General features: G+C 41.5%; 1 protein-coding gene across 12 annotated transcripts in view; it reads left to right on the forward strand.

Annotated features, from left to right (window-relative positions):
- Positions 1-17,267, forward strand: part of LOC107317829 (glypican-5-like) — a 364,600-nt gene that overhangs the window by 173,995 nt on the left and 173,338 nt on the right. The window lies entirely within an intron of this gene.

Genomic DNA, 17,267 nt, shown 5'->3' on the forward strand with positions numbered 1-17,267 from the left:
ACATCTTCACAAACATAAATCTTCACACAATACCAGTCAGACAGCAGCAGCACAGCCCATGTTGCCACGCATCTGTTTGTGTGAGGTCACAGAGGTGCTTTTGCTCTTGGACAGCAAGGATATAAAGGCTCATGGCTCAAAGCTGCTTCAAAATAAATGAATTGAGATGGTTCAGTTAAATCCACCAATTAATTTGATAACTGCAGACAGAGTTATAGGGGTTGCATTTGTCGTAATTAATGAAGAACTGACAGTTGGTAACAATTTTAGGTAACACTGGTTTATGCACAAGAGATCTCATCACACCTCCTTGGTGCTGGGTTTTTGTTGGAGATTGCAGAGGTTTGGTAAGGATAACCCTCATAACGTGTTTGAACTTATGCAAGGCTCTGGAGAAATGCAAGGTAACATTCCTGAGACACGCATGGTTATTAAATCAGCATGGTGCATACCCACTGGGTTAAGGCTACCCAAAAGATCACAAACGACTAATAGGAAATGAGAAACATTTGTCTGATAAGTCTGCTTAGTTTGTAGTTATTCAATGGGGATCTTCATTCAGCCTGACCCTAGTCAATACCTGTGTCTGAGAAGGAAACACAGATTACTGTCACAGAAGAGGACAGAAGTATTGTAATGGTAAAAATAATAACAGTAACCTCGGAGGATATTTGAACATTAGTCATATTTTTAAATAAAAACACCTCATCAGCATGGAACAGAAAATTCTGGAAGAGCTTAGTTTGACTGATAAAAACATACAGGCATTGCTATAAATACAAGCACTGCACTAAAGAAACAGATCAGCTCAATACTGCTTTGTCCACTGAGTGGGGAAATGGTCTGTTTCCATTGTCTCTGTCTCACTTTATCTGTGTCAAGTCTATCCAGGGGTCAGTTTTTGCAGATAATTGCTATACAGCTGATATTTATACATAACTTGACCGGAAAAATGATCTGTCATTTCAAGTGTTTCTAAACTCAGAGATTACCTTGTAGGAGCACATCTCTGGCCACTGCAGCACTCAGCACTCTGAACATACAAAGCCAATCTTCAGGCTTTGGTGATAAAATTATATTTGTGTTGGCCTTGCAGGCACAATTCCAAGTCAGCATGTTTTCTCTGCGCCTGGTGGCATTAATTTTGAGGTTCCTGGTCAGTGATAACCTGTGCAAACCCAGGGATGGCAATACTTTTGCTCACATGTCAATGAGAGCCTGCCTAGGCCTGCAGGAAGAGAATAAACGCAGCCTCCCTTTGCTACACATGCTTACAGACCTTACAGAGCGACTTCTTACCTCTGTGCTGAGAACCTTGCTGCAGAAATGGGGGGACAGTAGACATAAAACCCAGAAAGAGCAGCTTTCAGGAGGGCTACGCAGAGCAATGTTGGAAGGCTCAGGAAAATGTCAAGCAAACAAATTCCTTTGTTTTGCATCACAGTACGAATGCAGTTTTTAATGTTTTTGGGTTTTCTTTTTATCTCAACTTCTAAGGTCTGTAAAGCTTGACAAATGGTGTGCTAGAATGTCTCATGCCCAACACCCTCAAATGCAGAAATAACAGATATTCAAACCTCTTCATTCCAAGACTTTTTAAACCTTTGGTCCCATTCCACTGTTAGCAAGTCTTGTTCCCTCTTGTTTTTAAGGGAAGTGGAGTTTTGGCCTGGGTACTATCTCTTTGGCACAAGGGAAGATCTTCATACATTTTTAAGGAGCTTTTTGTATTTGCATTAACTTGCTTTTTAAACAGTGTGATTCTCAGAAGGTCTTCTTTGCATGCAATTCATAAGTCAAACTCAGATACATGCAGAGGTTTTCCCTGTAGAAATAATGCCGATTTCAAACAGGCAACGAGGCTGGGAGAATTGCTTCCCTGTTACTGATACAGATGATTGTCATTCTTGGAGGACTTGGGTACCAGCAGTGGTTACCCACAGCACAGTGGATCTAACATAACTAACTGATGTTTTCCATGTGAATTTATAAATGAGCTATTACCTTACACTAATGTGATTAGGGTATTTGAATGACTGGCTTCAAACACTGTCCTTTGAATCATTCTCATTTGTTGTCTGCTTGGTTATTGCCGGTGTTGTTCTCTGTATTCAAAGTATTAGATAGTCATACTAAAGTGGAGGTTACGTTTGGTTATGGGGCATTTCCATAGTTCAAAGCAAATGCAGTATTCTCTGAAAAACACATCACATATATCAGTCTTTCAGTCAACATGGATGAATCCTTAGTGCAGAGAATCTAGATTCTACGTTTTGCAAGTCGCATTTTTATGTGGTTATTGGTGAAGTAATGTTTGCGCTCCCATGAGTTGAGCAGAAGTAAAAAACCCTTGTGCTTCCATTCCCTTCATCAGGTGTGACACTGGATTGCTACATGCAGCGCTAATCACTGTGTGAGGCTGGGCCAGCTGCTGGCAGCCTACTACCATCAATCCTAAAGCCGATCAAGAATAACCCAATTATTCCACACGTAATTTAGTTACGTGGCACAAGGGGGAGCTCAAGGTTCAAATGTTGCTGAATATTCATAGCATTGTGCAGTGCATCCCACTAGCCAGACTGCGTTTTAAATTGTTCAGTGTATTAGACTCAACTATAAAATGCTGATTTCTTACATTGTGATAGTTCAACACCAGCTTAATGGAACTAGAGCTGCATGGGTATGAAGCAGAAGTGGTGCAAGGTGATTTTTCCCTCTGTGCTTAGTTAATATGTAGTCATTCATGATTTATTTTTTTTTTTTAACTTACTCAGCTATAAAAACAATGTGCATAAAATCACTATCCATACTGAATGCAGTTTTATGACTTCTGAGAGTCTGTAGGAGGCAATCACTCCATAAGCTTTAGTAGACAAATGAGCTTCAGCAGTAATACCATTCTGCTTAACTTTTAATGGAAATGTTGGTACTAATCATTCTCCAGCAATAGATGTGCTGTTCTTATTTGAAATTACCTTAAAATGGAAGCGTAGATCCTGTCAGATTACCTTTTCTGATTGGCATGTCAAATGAGCACAAAGAAATGACAGATAATTATTGCATCAGCTTTTAAATTAGAGCTGAAAATTCTGAATCTGCTTTCCTACCCAAATCTTCATTTAAGAGGTAGTCAATCAATGTCTGTATTGGTCTTCTGGGCCCGTTTGCAGCTAGCTGAAATAACAGCAGCAGCCTTGCAAGGACATTCATTTTGTGACCTTGGGAGAGTCCTGAGAATGCAGGGGAACAGAAACAGACCTCATCCCAACATCCCTCTCAGTACTTTCAGCACATTGGGATTTGCATAGGTGCTCTGACAAAAAAAAAAAAAAAAAAAAAAAAAGTGGCTTTTGAGTAGATTTTTCTAAGCTTACAGTTTCATTTATGGTCAGAAATTATCAGAAATGATAAGTTGTACATTTTTGGGGTTTTTTTGTGTGTGTGTTGTTTTTTTTTTTTAATCCAGTAGTACATTCTTATACAAAGTCTCTTATATAAAAATATCCTCAAGGTGAGGACTCTGATAGAAGATTGCATCTGTGTGAGCAGCCTGTGTTTCATGCTCAGGTTGGTGGCTATTTGTAACTTCTGAGGTAGAGTGCCAGCCCTTTGAACTGCTGGGTCTGCATTATGAGGTCTCTTCTGTTGAATGAGAAATCTCTTCTCCATTGCGTTTTTTGAGAGGCCAGTGAAATATGCACCAGCATGAGTAATGTATAAATGACAACATATCTCCAGGAGGAAGAGAAGAGACAAAACATAAACTTAAGTAATCAGATTTCATGCTTTGGGCTACAAGCTGGTATCCATGATTCAGGAGAAAAAAACAAAAAACTTTTGCTAGGATCTATGGTAAAAACTTCCTTTTTTTTCTCCTTTGAAGCATTAGAAGTGAGGCAGTTGCCAGAGGCAGGAATTCAGGGCTAGATGTGCGGGTGAGCTGATCTTCTCTGGCAATTCCAGGGTGCCACCCACAGATAGGAGAAGTTACAAATGAGACAGATTTGAGCTGCTGGGGCCTAATCCTGTGGAGCTGCAATAACAATTTAAGAAGCATGTAGTATGTAAGAGCTTATTTATTTCTATATTACTCAAATTTAACTATTCTGTTGCATTTCCAGGTTCTTTTGTGTTTGAGGGTCAACTGAATAGATGTTAAGACATCTTTAGTTGGAGCAGGGAATTTGCCTCCAATTTGTGAAAATAAAAATTAGGAGCAGTTTATAGCACACTGGGGTCTCATTATCATTAAATAATGAGAATGCCAATAAAAGGCTTTCAATTTCCACTCCCACAAGCATACAGCAGTGCAATTAATGACTTGCTCTTACTGAGGATGTAGACTTCCATTCCCGAGTCCTTAACCCGGTGAGCCCTGGTTGCTGATGGGTGTCTGCTGCCTCTGTGTGCAAGTTGTGGTTTAACCTGACAGTCACTCAGCACCACACAGCCAGGCACTTCCTCCCCCTGTGAGTGGTTTGAGAGAGAGAATTGGAAACAAAGTAGGCTAAGAACTATTCATTAAAACAGAAAAGGAAAATGGCAGCAAAAATGTAATGATAGCTATAGAGAGATGTCTGCAATACAATCACTTACCACCTCTGGCTGATGCCCAGCTAACAGTACAACTGTTCACCGACCAGTGCTCCATCAGCAGTGCCACATCTCATCCCTGTGGATTGACACCCAGCAATCCCCTAGCATCTTTTGCCCCCCAGCCAACTCCCCACAACTTTATAGCCCTCCCCATGATGTCACGTGCTATGGAATAAGCCCATGCCTAATTCAGATCAACTGTCCTGACTCCCTCTTACCCCCTGTCATCACACCATCATGGCGGTAGCTCTTTCCTGCAGAGCAGCCCAGCTCAGTCCCAGGTGTGTTCCCATTGCTCAGCAACAACCAAAACATTGGTATGCTGATAACACTGTCTCAGCTGAAACCAGGATAATGCAGCAGTGACAAACAATTCCCCACGGGCGGGAAGCAGTAAAGGGCTGTGACCCATGCTGATCTGGGGGGCTTCTCTTGCTATGGGTGCTCTTAGTATTATCACTACAGGTGCCACTGGCCTCATTGCTACCATGCCCAAGTGCTTGAGTCAGGTTGTGATGGTGTGAGAATTGTGCAGAGCACAATGATGCAGAGTACATGAAATATACTGGAAGGTTTCTCTGCTGTATTTCAGTTGTTTTCATAAGCTAATCAGCATCTTTTCAGTCCTTTTTATCTCCTTTCATAGATACTTTTAGAAGGGGAAGAGTAAACCAGGGTAGGGGATTCTCAAAACTGTCACGGTGATATTTACATCAATCTGTGTCTGTGACAGGGGGGCAGTAAGACTGTGGGCACCCTGACACACAAAAAAATGGGATGGGAAGAAGGAAAAGGGGTAAGGAGATGGGAGCTGGGCTCAAGGAAACAAACAGAGCAGTGGCAACAATCTGAGGAGGAAAATTTATTTTACTGACTATGATACCGGAATGCAGGATAACATAATATAATACAATCTAATTGAAATTGAGGCTAATAAATCAAGTAAAATAAGAGGGAGAGGTTTCTGAAAACCGAGAAGCATACTGTATGGGAAATCACAGCTTGAACCTCTGATTAATCAGCTGAGGCAAGTGTTGGGTCGACTGTGGGAGCACAGGTGAGAGTAAACTAGCTGTGCTCCCGGAAGGGGTGGACTTCAACTCCACCTCCTCTGAGACCTCAATTAAGGGCTGTGACCACCACTGAGGCAGCATCTCTTGGAGATTGCTCCACAGTGGAGACTGCCTCAGCTTTCCGGTCAAGGTATTGACATTGGTGAGTTTTCTTTTTCTGATAACCTTTGACTATTTACCACCATCTTGGTCAATACCTTTACAATTAGCCAACCTTACACCTACTTTGAAATTGAAGGTGCCACAGCTTGGAAGCTCACCCACACCTGCTGCCAGCAGTAAGAGAGACAGCATCACTTCTGTGATGTATTTTCCTCTCTGGCCATGAGGTCCTCTGGGATGTGTAGTTCTTCTTCTCTGTGTTCCACATGATGTCATGATGCATAATACCAACAGCAAAAATTACAAAACCATGACAACTCCCTTCTAAGACCTCCACATGCTGCATAATGCATCCCTTTGTGAGTAATGACATTAAGCTAGAGGCTTTGATGGCTTAATAAACCTAGACTTGGCTAAGCTAATTATCTAGTAGTATCTGATATTTTTATGTCTTACCTTTTTGTGTGGATCATATATTGCTCTTTTTGCAATGAAAACTAATAATAGATTATTCTTTTCTTTCCCCAAACTATTTTGATGTTTGCACCATTTGCCAGAGAGAGAGCTGTCATTAGAGTTTCAGAGATGCTTTTGAGAAATAGATCAATAATTATTGCTGAGCATAACTGTCTACATGAAGTATATTAATTTTTGGTAGTAATTATTCTTGTGTCAAGGCAAGATCCAAATAGGAGCTTATAAGTATATGTAAAACTATATAAAAACAGAGAAACATCTTGTACATCTCAGGAATTAACGGACCTTGTTTAGACACTAAAAAGATCAAGAGAAAGAATTCACTTTTGACAGTCACTGAATCATAGAATCATAGAATGGCTTGAATTGGAAGGGACCTCAAGGATCATAAGTTCCAACCCGCTGCTGCAGGCTGCCAGCTGTTAGATGAAGCACTAAATCAGATTGCCCAGGGCCTCATCCAGCCTGGCCTTAATCACCTCCAGACACTGGGCAGCCCGTTCAAGCTGCTCACCCCCCTCTCAGTGAAAAACTTCCCTCTGATAACTAATCTAAATATTCCTTCCTTTAGTTTAAAACCATTCCCTTCCTTGTACTGTCAATATCAGATTGTGTAATAAGTTGATTTCCCTTCCATTTATAATCTCCCTTTAAAGGTTAGAAGGCTGCAATGAGATCTCCCCACAGCCTTCTCTTCTGACTGAATAAGCCCAGCTCCCTCAGCCTGTCTTCATAGGAGAGGTACTCCAGCCTTATGGGCATCTTCACACTCCTCCTCTGGACCCTGTCCAAAATCTCCACATCTTTCCTGTATTGGAGGACCCAGTCCTGTATGCAGATGGGACAGTCTCCTCCCTGGCCCTGCTGGCCACCCCTCTTCTGATGGAACCCAGGATGCCGTTGGCTTTCCAGGCTGCAAGCGCTCACTGCTGGCTTATGTTAAGTTTGAAATAGACCAGGACTCCTAAGTCCTTCTCATCAGGGCTACTCTCCAGGAGTTCTTCTCCCAGTTTGTATACGTATCTGGGACTACCCTGACCCAAGTGCAAAACCTTGCACTTCACTTTGTTGAACCTCATCAAGTTCACAAGAGTCCATCTTTCAAGTTTATCAAGGTTTCTCTGCATGGCATCCCTTTTTTCTGCCATATCAACTTTATTGCTCAACTCGATGTCATCAGCAAGCTTGCTGAGGGGGCACTCAATCCCATCATTTATGTCACTGATAAAGATGTTTAATAGTACTGGTCTCAAGACAGACCCTGAGGCACACCACTTGTGACCAGCCTTCACCTGAACACAGTACCACTGATTACAACCCTCTGGCTGCAACCCTCCAAGCAATTGCTTATCCACCAAATAGCCCACCTTTCAAATCCTTATATTTTGAATTTAGAGATAAGGATGTGGTGGGGAACCATGTCAAAGGCCTTGCACATATCCAGGTAGGCAACACTGGTTGCCTTTCCTTTTGTCTGCCAGTACTGTCACTCCATCATGGAAGACCACCAGATTGGTCAGGCATGATCTGCCCATCTATCCATGCCAGCTGTCTTGTTTCTCCTGCTCATTCCTCATGTGCCTTAACATCTTCTGGTGAAAGAGTAGGTGGCAATCAGCATTCCAGCCTTCCCTTGCTCCTGTTGCCTTTTGTATGACTTCCAAAGCAGATGGATTTATTTTTTTCTCTTTCTCCTACAAATTGCTGGAGAACAGACTCAATTGTCCCTTCTTGATGCTTTGAGGGCTGAAGCATGTCTCCTACAAAGAAAGACTGAGGGAGCTGGGATGGTTTAGTTTGGAGAAGGCTCCAGAGAGACTTCATTGTGGCCTTCTTGCAGGGGAGCTTATAAACAGGAGGGAGAGAGAGTGATTTTACATGGGCAGATATTGACAGAACAAGGGGGAATGTTTTAAAACTAAAAGAAGGGAGAAATAGGTTAGATGTTTGGAGGATATTCTTTATTCAGAGGGTGGTGAGGCTCTGGGTGCCCCATCCCTGGAGGCAGTAAAGGCCAGGTTGGATGGGATCCTGGCAGCCTGTGTGGGAAGTGTCCCTGCACATGGCTGGGGCTGCACATGGATGGACTTTGAGGTCCCTTCCAACACAAGCCATCCTGTGATTCTGTGATGCTATGATTTGATTACCCAAAAGCATAGCAGAGGGTCAGGGAGGAAGGCCCAGCACACAGTTCCATGTAGGCTTAAGTTGGAAGCTGCATGATGGTTGGACCGATCCAGGCCTGTCATCTACCACTGCATGGGCCGGCTGCTGAAGCCTATTCAGATCCTATTGTAAATGTTGAAATGCTACACTCAGCCCCCTTTTTTTATTATTATGTTTTTAACATAATTACGTCATGTATTCTTCCATCTATTATTTGTTTTTTTCCTTCATCCTTACCATTAATCGTCATCATATTTTTAGCACTCAGATAACAAGTGGTGCTTTGTTTCTGGTGGTTGTGCCACAGCAAACTGCCTGCTATTTTTTCACTCTTTTGTGTTCATAATGCCATTGGTTTTCTGCATCTAAAAGAGACAGGGAGACTTCCTATTTTTTTCTTTTGATGATTTTAGCAGGAAAACGGTCAGTCTTCTTGTCATTTTCATGATCTCCATAGGCCTTATGCTGAGTGCATCAGGTACTTGTTTCCCTTGCTGAATTGTGCCAGATCCAGTGTGTGTACTGTGGGAAACTCTCTTCATCCACGGGATCACTTGAAAAAACACATAAGGCCATAAGGCAGCTGCTGAGCTTGAGGAAACGGCTCTGTCCACTTGGATTACTCTTGAAACTCACAGCTCTTTCTTTCAGGGTGCTCATACTCAAAGGTCCAAAATACTTACGCACAAGAAGTCAGGGAAACTTGGGCACTGTGGAGATGTGAGTCCCTAGAGCCACTGCACATTGGTTACTTTGTTGGAGTACATTTTAGCTGGTTTCTCTACTGCATACAGCATAATGCTGTGTTAGGGTTATTTCTCTTTATGTTCCATTGCTTGGTCTGTTTATTTGTCTGCTTCCAGGGGTCTGCATCTGCCAGCTGAAAAGCGACCATAACATGTCTGCGTATGATGGGAAGGGCGTTTGAGTTTCCCTGTTCTTAGTGAGGCTCTCTGTCTGTTTTGTGGTCATTTACTTACAGTGCTTATTTTTACTGCATCTAGGGCAAAAGCATAGGAGCTCTTGTGTAAAGGAAGGGAATTTGTATAACAGGAAACTGAGGGAACATGCCTCAAAACTGTCCTTATTTTTCTTCATAGATATTCTTCTGCCTGGTATTTTATGGAGTATGTATTTATATTTAAATGTTTCCAGCCCTAACAATTTGATCCTTGATTTAATTATTCCTGCAGTGAACTTGTGTTGAAGTTTTGTTGCAGGTCTTAGTAACGGAGTATAAAAACTCACTTTATCAGGTGACTGTGGCCTTACTGAGAAATAAAGGAAAAGAAAAGCTAAATTGTGGAATTTCTAACCAGATATAAATCTTCAACAATGTTAGAAAAACAACTGAACATTATAGGTCAAGAAAATTGATTTTGGCATAAATATTCTCTTTATCAAGTTTGTGATTACACGAAAGTCATTTTATGTTTAACCTCTCCTCCAGTGCAGTTGTTTTGTGAGAGGTACCAGACAAGCAAGGAAAACAATGCTTTGTATTTAACGACTAAAGCATTAATTGAGTCAGCAGAGTTCCCCACATTGTTCTCGAACTTTTCATCCGTGATCAAGGTGAGCAGTGAATTACTGCATTAATCTTTTAGTTAGATATAAGCTAGAAAAAAACTGGTACCTGCCTAAGCTGTATGCAGATCCTGAAGCTGGTACTGAAAAATTGCGTGTTCACAACATAACCTTCTGATGATAGTATGGCAGAAATTTTGGTGCATCTTTAAGGAATTCCAGCCAACAGGATGCCTACGGGGTACCTGTAATTAAGTTAAACCTAGCCCAGTCCCCGTTGCTACGAATCAGTTACAGCCAAAGATGCTGAGTGCATTTTGTTTTGGTTTTTTGCTGTTTGGGGAGCAATACAAGCAGATTGTCCCGATCCGTGCCAGGTAGACAGTTGCAGAAGGAAGGAGTTGGATGAAAGCTCTGAATATGCTAGTGAACTGGTAGCTCTTACAGCTTCTGTAATAAAGTACTGCTTCTCCTATGTGGAATAAAACTTCCATGCCTTGGAATGATGAATTCAGCTATCTTCTTATTGGAAAAAAACTAAGCAAAGGAAAGGAGCTTAAGAGCTCTGAGTCAGGAGATGTGGAAGTCTCAGTGGTCCGATCTTTTTCTACATAGTGTGAAGGTCTCCTATTTTCTTACATAAAATGTGGTGCCACCACCTTAGTGACTAAACGTTTGTTAATCTGCCAGCGGTCAGCACGACACAGCCATTTGCTCACTCCTCGCCAAATAGGATGAGGGAGGGAATTAGAAGCAAAATAGAATCCATGGGTAGAGATAAAAGTTATTTACTAAAACTGAAGAGGATGATGAAAACAAAGACATAATGATAAAGATATATGGAGAGAGAGACCCACAGTGCAATCACTCGCCACCCTCTGAGTGATACCCAGCTTAACAATACAACTGTTCACCAACTAATGCCCTGCCAACAGTGCAAGGTCTCACCCTGTGTTGACCAACAGTGAGCCAGACCCCCAGCAGGGACCAGCCCTGGGCCAGCTCCCCACAGCTTTATGGCCTTCTTCACAATGCCAAGGGGTATGAACAATCCCTTGCCTAATTCAGGAAAGCTTTTCTGACTCTTCCCTGTGCCCTGCTGCCATGCCACAAAAGCAGCTGCTCTTCTGCAGAGCAGCCCTCCCCAACCCCTAGTGTGCACCTATCATTACACAGCATCCAAAACACTGGTGTGCTATTAACAGTGTTTCAGCCAAAACCAGGACATTTTTAACCTAGAAACAGAAATAGTTTAGCAGGATGTGCCTTGCTTCCGCAGCTCAGAAATGATCTATTATTTTTCATCTGTGGTCAAGGGTCTGAGCACCTACTGTAGGGTATTAAGACCTGGTTAGAAGGGAAAGGCAGTGATGTCAGTAAGAGATGCCTTGAACAGTTCTGCACAAATATATCAGAAGAACATGAGTTTGAATATGTATACAGTAGTGCATATTTTGAGTATGTGATGGTCAGGATCATCCATAAGGAGGCAAGGGGAGGTGACAGAGCAGGTGCATTTTTAGGGATCTCTGGAGGTTTGAACTTGGAAGAGAAAGTGGACCTGGTCTACCCAAATGAGGTTGGGCAGAAAAGGGCTTTATCTGGTGATAGATTTGAAGGCAGATAGATTGAAGATCTAATAAACAGTGAGTTTAAGATACAGTGACTTGGCTGCCCCCATGATGAGAGAGGTGCTCCTCTGTCAAACCTAACCATATGATTACTTATTTTTTTGTTATTTTACTAGTATGAGTAAGCGCTATACAGGTTTAAATTCAGAGCACTTCTCTAGTAAAAATCTATCTAACCCGCTTTCTGTGGCCAGTACTAGCTAAACGGATGTTTCTGCTACAGAACAGTCATCGTTGGTTTTGTCAGCATTACAGTTCAGGTGGGCAGTGATGAACAGGGGAAGCAGGCAGTGAGTGCCTAAGGAGGTACTTCCACAGGCATGGGAGAGGAGGATGGGGATTAGGAAGGAAACAAAGCTGGGCCCATGCTTGCACGACCATCAGAGTAGGCGCATGGCATTAAATACAGGGATCAGAACTGTGGCAACCACTGAAAACAGAGACAAGAAACCTGAAATTGCTGCAGTGATCCTAATCTGCACCATTGTATTACAGCGTTAGGCGCCAGAGGTGTTTTGGCTATGGACATGCACAAACAGGGAACACGCAGGCAGAGCTGCTGGGGCAGGGGGCTCCAGCTGAGCTCATCAGGTCAGAGTTCATGCAGAGCTGCAGTTTGTGTTCATTATCACTAGCTGTTCATTAATCTGTGATATGTATCTGAATGTATTTGGAGAAACTGACTTTTCAAAAAAAAAAACCACAAAACAAAACTCCAGGTTAGCTGCAGTTTTAAGTTCCTAACATTAATGCCTTTTTGTTATATTTTGTTTTGCTTGACTTTTAATGAGCCACAGGAAAGGTCTTCTCCTTGTGATATGTACTTGATCCCTCACAAGATAGGATGTTCCCTTTTTTGCTTCTTAAAAATAATTGTGATTGTATAATAGAATATTCTTTTGTGTGCCAATCCTAATTCTTAAGTGCCAGCAACCAGAGTGCCTGCAAAAGGAACTGGAACAATGTCACCTTTTTTTTGCAAAAGTAGCTATCAACCAGACATGAGCTTTTGCTTGATTTTCATTCTTTCTCTACCGCTGTGAAATTTATTGCTTGTCTGCTCTTGTTCTTGTTTTCTTCCCAGAAGCAGAAGTCCGCTCCTCTCTCAGGACTTTATTTTCCCACTTGCTGAGTCAGTCTGGTTCTCCAGAGTGTCTTCCACCTCTCTGGTTAAAAGTTTGGCAGTCATACGTTCCCATTTGTCTTCCCTGCTCGTAGACCAGGCTACATGTGAGAAGCACTTGAGGTGTGCAGAATCAGATTCTGTAAGGATTTAGCTCTGTACTTGCTCTAGAACTTACTGAGAAAAAGGTGTTTCAGTTTAGCTTGACTTTTCCTGCTAGGAATAGCCACAGATGTCCCTTTTACAAGCATACTGTTTGTTTTTTGTGCTATTTCTGTCTTGCTTCCCAGAGTCATTTAATGGGGAGCACTCTTTGTGCTGACGGTTCCTAGTTAGCCTGTCACACTCTGTTTTCATATCATTCTCATTGCTCGCTTAATGAGAAAAGAGGTATCATTTGCATGTTCTGTGGAGGTTTGGTGTGTTCAATCTGAAGAGCCTTCCTACCTGACGTTAGTTCAGACAAGTACTTTCTTCCCCTCAATATAATAAAGGCCATCCAGTTAACTTCTGCAGATTTCCTCGTGCTTTCAGGGTGCCTTGAATGTAGCACGAGCTTTCCTTATACCTAGGAAAAGAAAGGGGGTTCTTGCACCTGCAGTCTTTTACAGCATGTTTACAACACTTTGCAAGCATTTTACATGTATTCTTTGAAAGTTAGAATGCTTCTGGAAAACCTGATGAATGTATTTTGTTGCTAAGATCTTTTACATGTATATTTGTAACTGTTATTATATTTTATATATTTTATTATATTATTATTCGTGGGGTCGCATCACTTTGAAACTTACAGGTAACTTAGTTTTGTACCTGCAGCCTTAAAACTGTCTTCATAATGCAGACTGCAGGAGGTCTTTTCTCATCCTGGAGAGATGGAGAAAGACCATTAGAAATGCCATTTGACTTTGTGATTTTCTTGGAATTAGCTCGCTAGCACACAGTATTTCTCTCATCATTCCCCATAGTTACTAATAAACAAGATTATGAAACTTCCACTGAATAGTTTTGGCAGAGAGAACATTCACATTGTGTCGCTTCTTTTTTTTTACTTCATAAAATCTTCAGCACGGTTAAGCTCATCATGAGTTTGATTTGATCTTCCTTGTAGTCTGTTGGCAGTTACTTAATTGTTTCAAAATGAACTCTTCATACAGATATTTTTAAACAACTGAATCTTTTTATTGGAAAATATTTTTTCCAGTTTTGTTTGGCACAAAGGGTCTGACTGTCATATGACAAGTCCAAATTTTGCCATAGTATAACTCCACTGACTTCAGTAGAATTGCTCCTGCCATACAGTGGCATAAATTGTATGTTTTTCTCTTAACTGTTACAAAAATGGTAAGTTTTATACAGATATTTCTCTATGCAGTGCTGCTGTGGGAACTGGAAGCACAGTCTGCTTGCTGCTCAGTTCTAACAAGAAGGATGGAAGGAGATGGGGTAAGCTCCCAAACTCACAGCCTCCACGCATGGGGCTGCTGAGGGACAGCTGGCTGCAGGGCTGGCTGCTCCTGGATCAGGAAAGCGCCAGGAAAGTGGCATTTGCTTTGCTTTCTTGAAGCTACTTGTTCAGCTGCATGTAACTTTGACGACCACGCTAGGGCTATAAAATTGCTATATGTTTTGCTTGTCTTCCCACTTTGCCTGGAAGTGTGGGCTGAAGCTAATCAAATCAAAGCTGACAATCTAAATGCATTATTCTTCAATCCTACTTTTACTGGTTGTTGTGCACTTCTGGTTGGTTTCAGTCAGGAGAAAATCAGGCTTTGCAGAGCCCCATAGGTCAGAATGTCACATGAACAAAAGAGTTGTAGATTTGGAGACACGACAGGATGGTGTAGAACAACAGTAAATTCACATAATTCAATCCCAAGGGTCAAATTTTGAATAAATATAATACAAAACACACCATCTGGTGAACCATGTTTAATGTAACTGAATTAATTGTTCACTGGATCTCAAGTCCAGTTTAATATTATTTTCATTGCTTCTTACTGAAAGATACATGGAAATCTCTTCCCTCCCATCTTCCCCTCTAGACCTTTAACCTCTGAGTCATTTAGTGGGGGTGGGTGGTGACTGCTCTGACGGCGCATTCAGTACGCGGCTGAAATAAACAGGCTACTTCAGAATTTGTGTTAGCAAATAAGAACAGCGGTGAATGACTGGCTCAAACATACGGGTATAAAAGACACAATTTTAACTCGTTATTGTTTTTATTTGCATAGTGCTATCTACTTCTGGATGGTTTTGCAGGCAACATATATCTCTAGAATTGTTTCCTGTGTAAGAAATGTTGCATAAAGATTAAAAGAAAAACCACAAAGCAGAGCTAGATATAAAGTAGTTGTTGTAAAGTCTGGTTTTGTTTTAATGGTTTTATGATTTTATTGTTTATAAAATCAGGAGCTTGCATTCTTCATTCTTTCCTGACCTTTGCAGGCTGTTGGACAGCTGTTAATATTTTGAAGGCTGAGAAGACATTTAATAGGTGGCTCACTCTGTTCACTTTTTTGATGTTATTTTCTGTTGGGGGAGAGGTATTGTTTGGGAGGAGAGGTACAGAACAGCTTACACATTTCTACAGAATCTATGGTGTTCCCATTCTTCTGACACCAATTAAGTAAATGGCCAAGGTGACTTTCAGGATCAGTCGTCTCAGGCACTAAGCATTTCAGCTTGCCAGTGTGTCTCAGAAAAGTGTTGCTCTTTTAGCCATGATAATCACAGCAGAATTACTCATGTGGTTCTGAACAAAAACAATGAAAAAGATGCATGGCAGATTATAAAAAATGCTTGTTTCCTTTTCTTTTTCTTGGCAATATATTGTGCAAAGTTATATTTCAAAAACAAACAAACAAACAAAAATGTGGCCAATGAATGAGAAAAGCCTTGGCAAATATATCTTCAATTTTGTAGCTGGTGAATAAGGTTCAGAGTGTCCTGGATTTCCAGTATAGATTATTCTGCAATTTTCCGTGCCTGTTACAGAGAACACAATGTCTGCTCCAGTGTTGCTCTGGGATCCTCGCAGTGAGTATGTGTGCTGGGGCTGGCTTCGTTAGAGAAGGATGAGCCATTAACCAGTAGATCAGTACATGGGGGGCTTAGTGACACAGCTCAGGATAACAGCACCCCGAGCAACGGGAAGCCATGGAAACAGGCTCCAGCTAGAGGCTGATCAATAGCACTTAGAAAAGCTCCTATAAAAGCTTCATCAGAAACTTTTACCCAGACTAGTGCTGTCTGCAGTGGGGAACAGCAAAGGAAGTGCTGTGAACAGAGCACTCTTAGGTGTGGTACTAAGAAACATGGTTTAGTGGCAGTAAGTTGGTGGATGGTTAGACTACACAATCTTAGAGGTCTCTTCCAACCTTAATGATTCTATGGTTCTCTGTTTAGGGCTTTGATGGCTAAATATCATTGCTGGTTAGATCTATCCCTGATGCAGTTCCTGCATTGGTTTACCTGGAAATGGTTGCCCCCCGCCAGATCAGGCTGCCATAGGCCACATTGAATCTGATGTTGGATGCCTCCAGGGATGGGGCACCCACAGCTTCTCTGAGCAGCCTGTAAAGAATTTCCCTCCAATATCTACTCAAAATTTCCCTTATTTTAGTTTTAAAACCACTCCCCACTATCAATGTCTGCCCATGTAATATATTGGTCCCCTGCCTGTTTTCCAAGTAAGTTCCCTTCAAGTACTGGAAGGCCACAGTGAGGTCTCCCTGCAGCCATCTCATGTCCCAGCTGAACAAGTGAGTTAGTCTTCTAGAGAACTCCTCCTTACAGCTTTAACCAGGGGTTAAACGGAGAGCATTTAAGAGCAATGAAAAGGAAAAGCCTTTCTCTGCTGTTGCTGAGTTTCTACTAAGACAGTAATACACACTGAGAATCACTGGAAGGCTGGTAGAGGCCATGAGCTGACACATTAATCTAAATTTCTTCTATACTGATGATCTCAGAAAGCTCTGTCAGATGTCTCTGTACATCTACAGTGACAAGCATTTATTTTCATCTGATGAACAATGAGAAACATTCAGCAAATAGCCCGGGCAGTGGATAAAGGTAGGCCAAAGGCAGGCTTCCTGTATTGTAATTTGGTAAAGTGTGTTGATACAATCCAAGACAGTCTTGACTTGAAAACAGTCCTTTATCTGTGTTCTTCCTGGGGACCTTGGTTCAGCTGTCAGAGCCTGACTTGGAAGATAAGAACGTGGCCATCATTCTCCATGTGCCATTGCATCATGGAAGTTTGTGCTTCTGGATTAGTTCATATTCTTACAACTTACACAAAGAAAACTTAGTCCATTTCCTTTGAAAAGCTCTCTGAACATAAAGATATCAACTTAGTGAAATAGATTTTCCTTAATGTTTGTCCTTTTCTAAGCACTGTCTGGCTATTACTGTGAAAATGTTTGTTTAAACAAACTTTGTGTCTTTTTTTTTTTTTTTTTTTTTTTTCAAGCAGTGAAATTTAGTCATTTTATTGAAAAGATGGCCCTAGCCCAGTTCTTTATCTTTTTAAACAACACCTTCAACAACAGGATACTCAGTATGCTTTGACAA

Source organism: Coturnix japonica, chromosome 12 (genome assembly GCF_054131305.1).
Source record: "Coturnix japonica strain WE chromosome 12, WE-NBRP24, whole genome shotgun sequence".
Classification (NCBI taxonomy): Eukaryota; Metazoa; Chordata; class Aves; order Galliformes; family Phasianidae; genus Coturnix; species Coturnix japonica.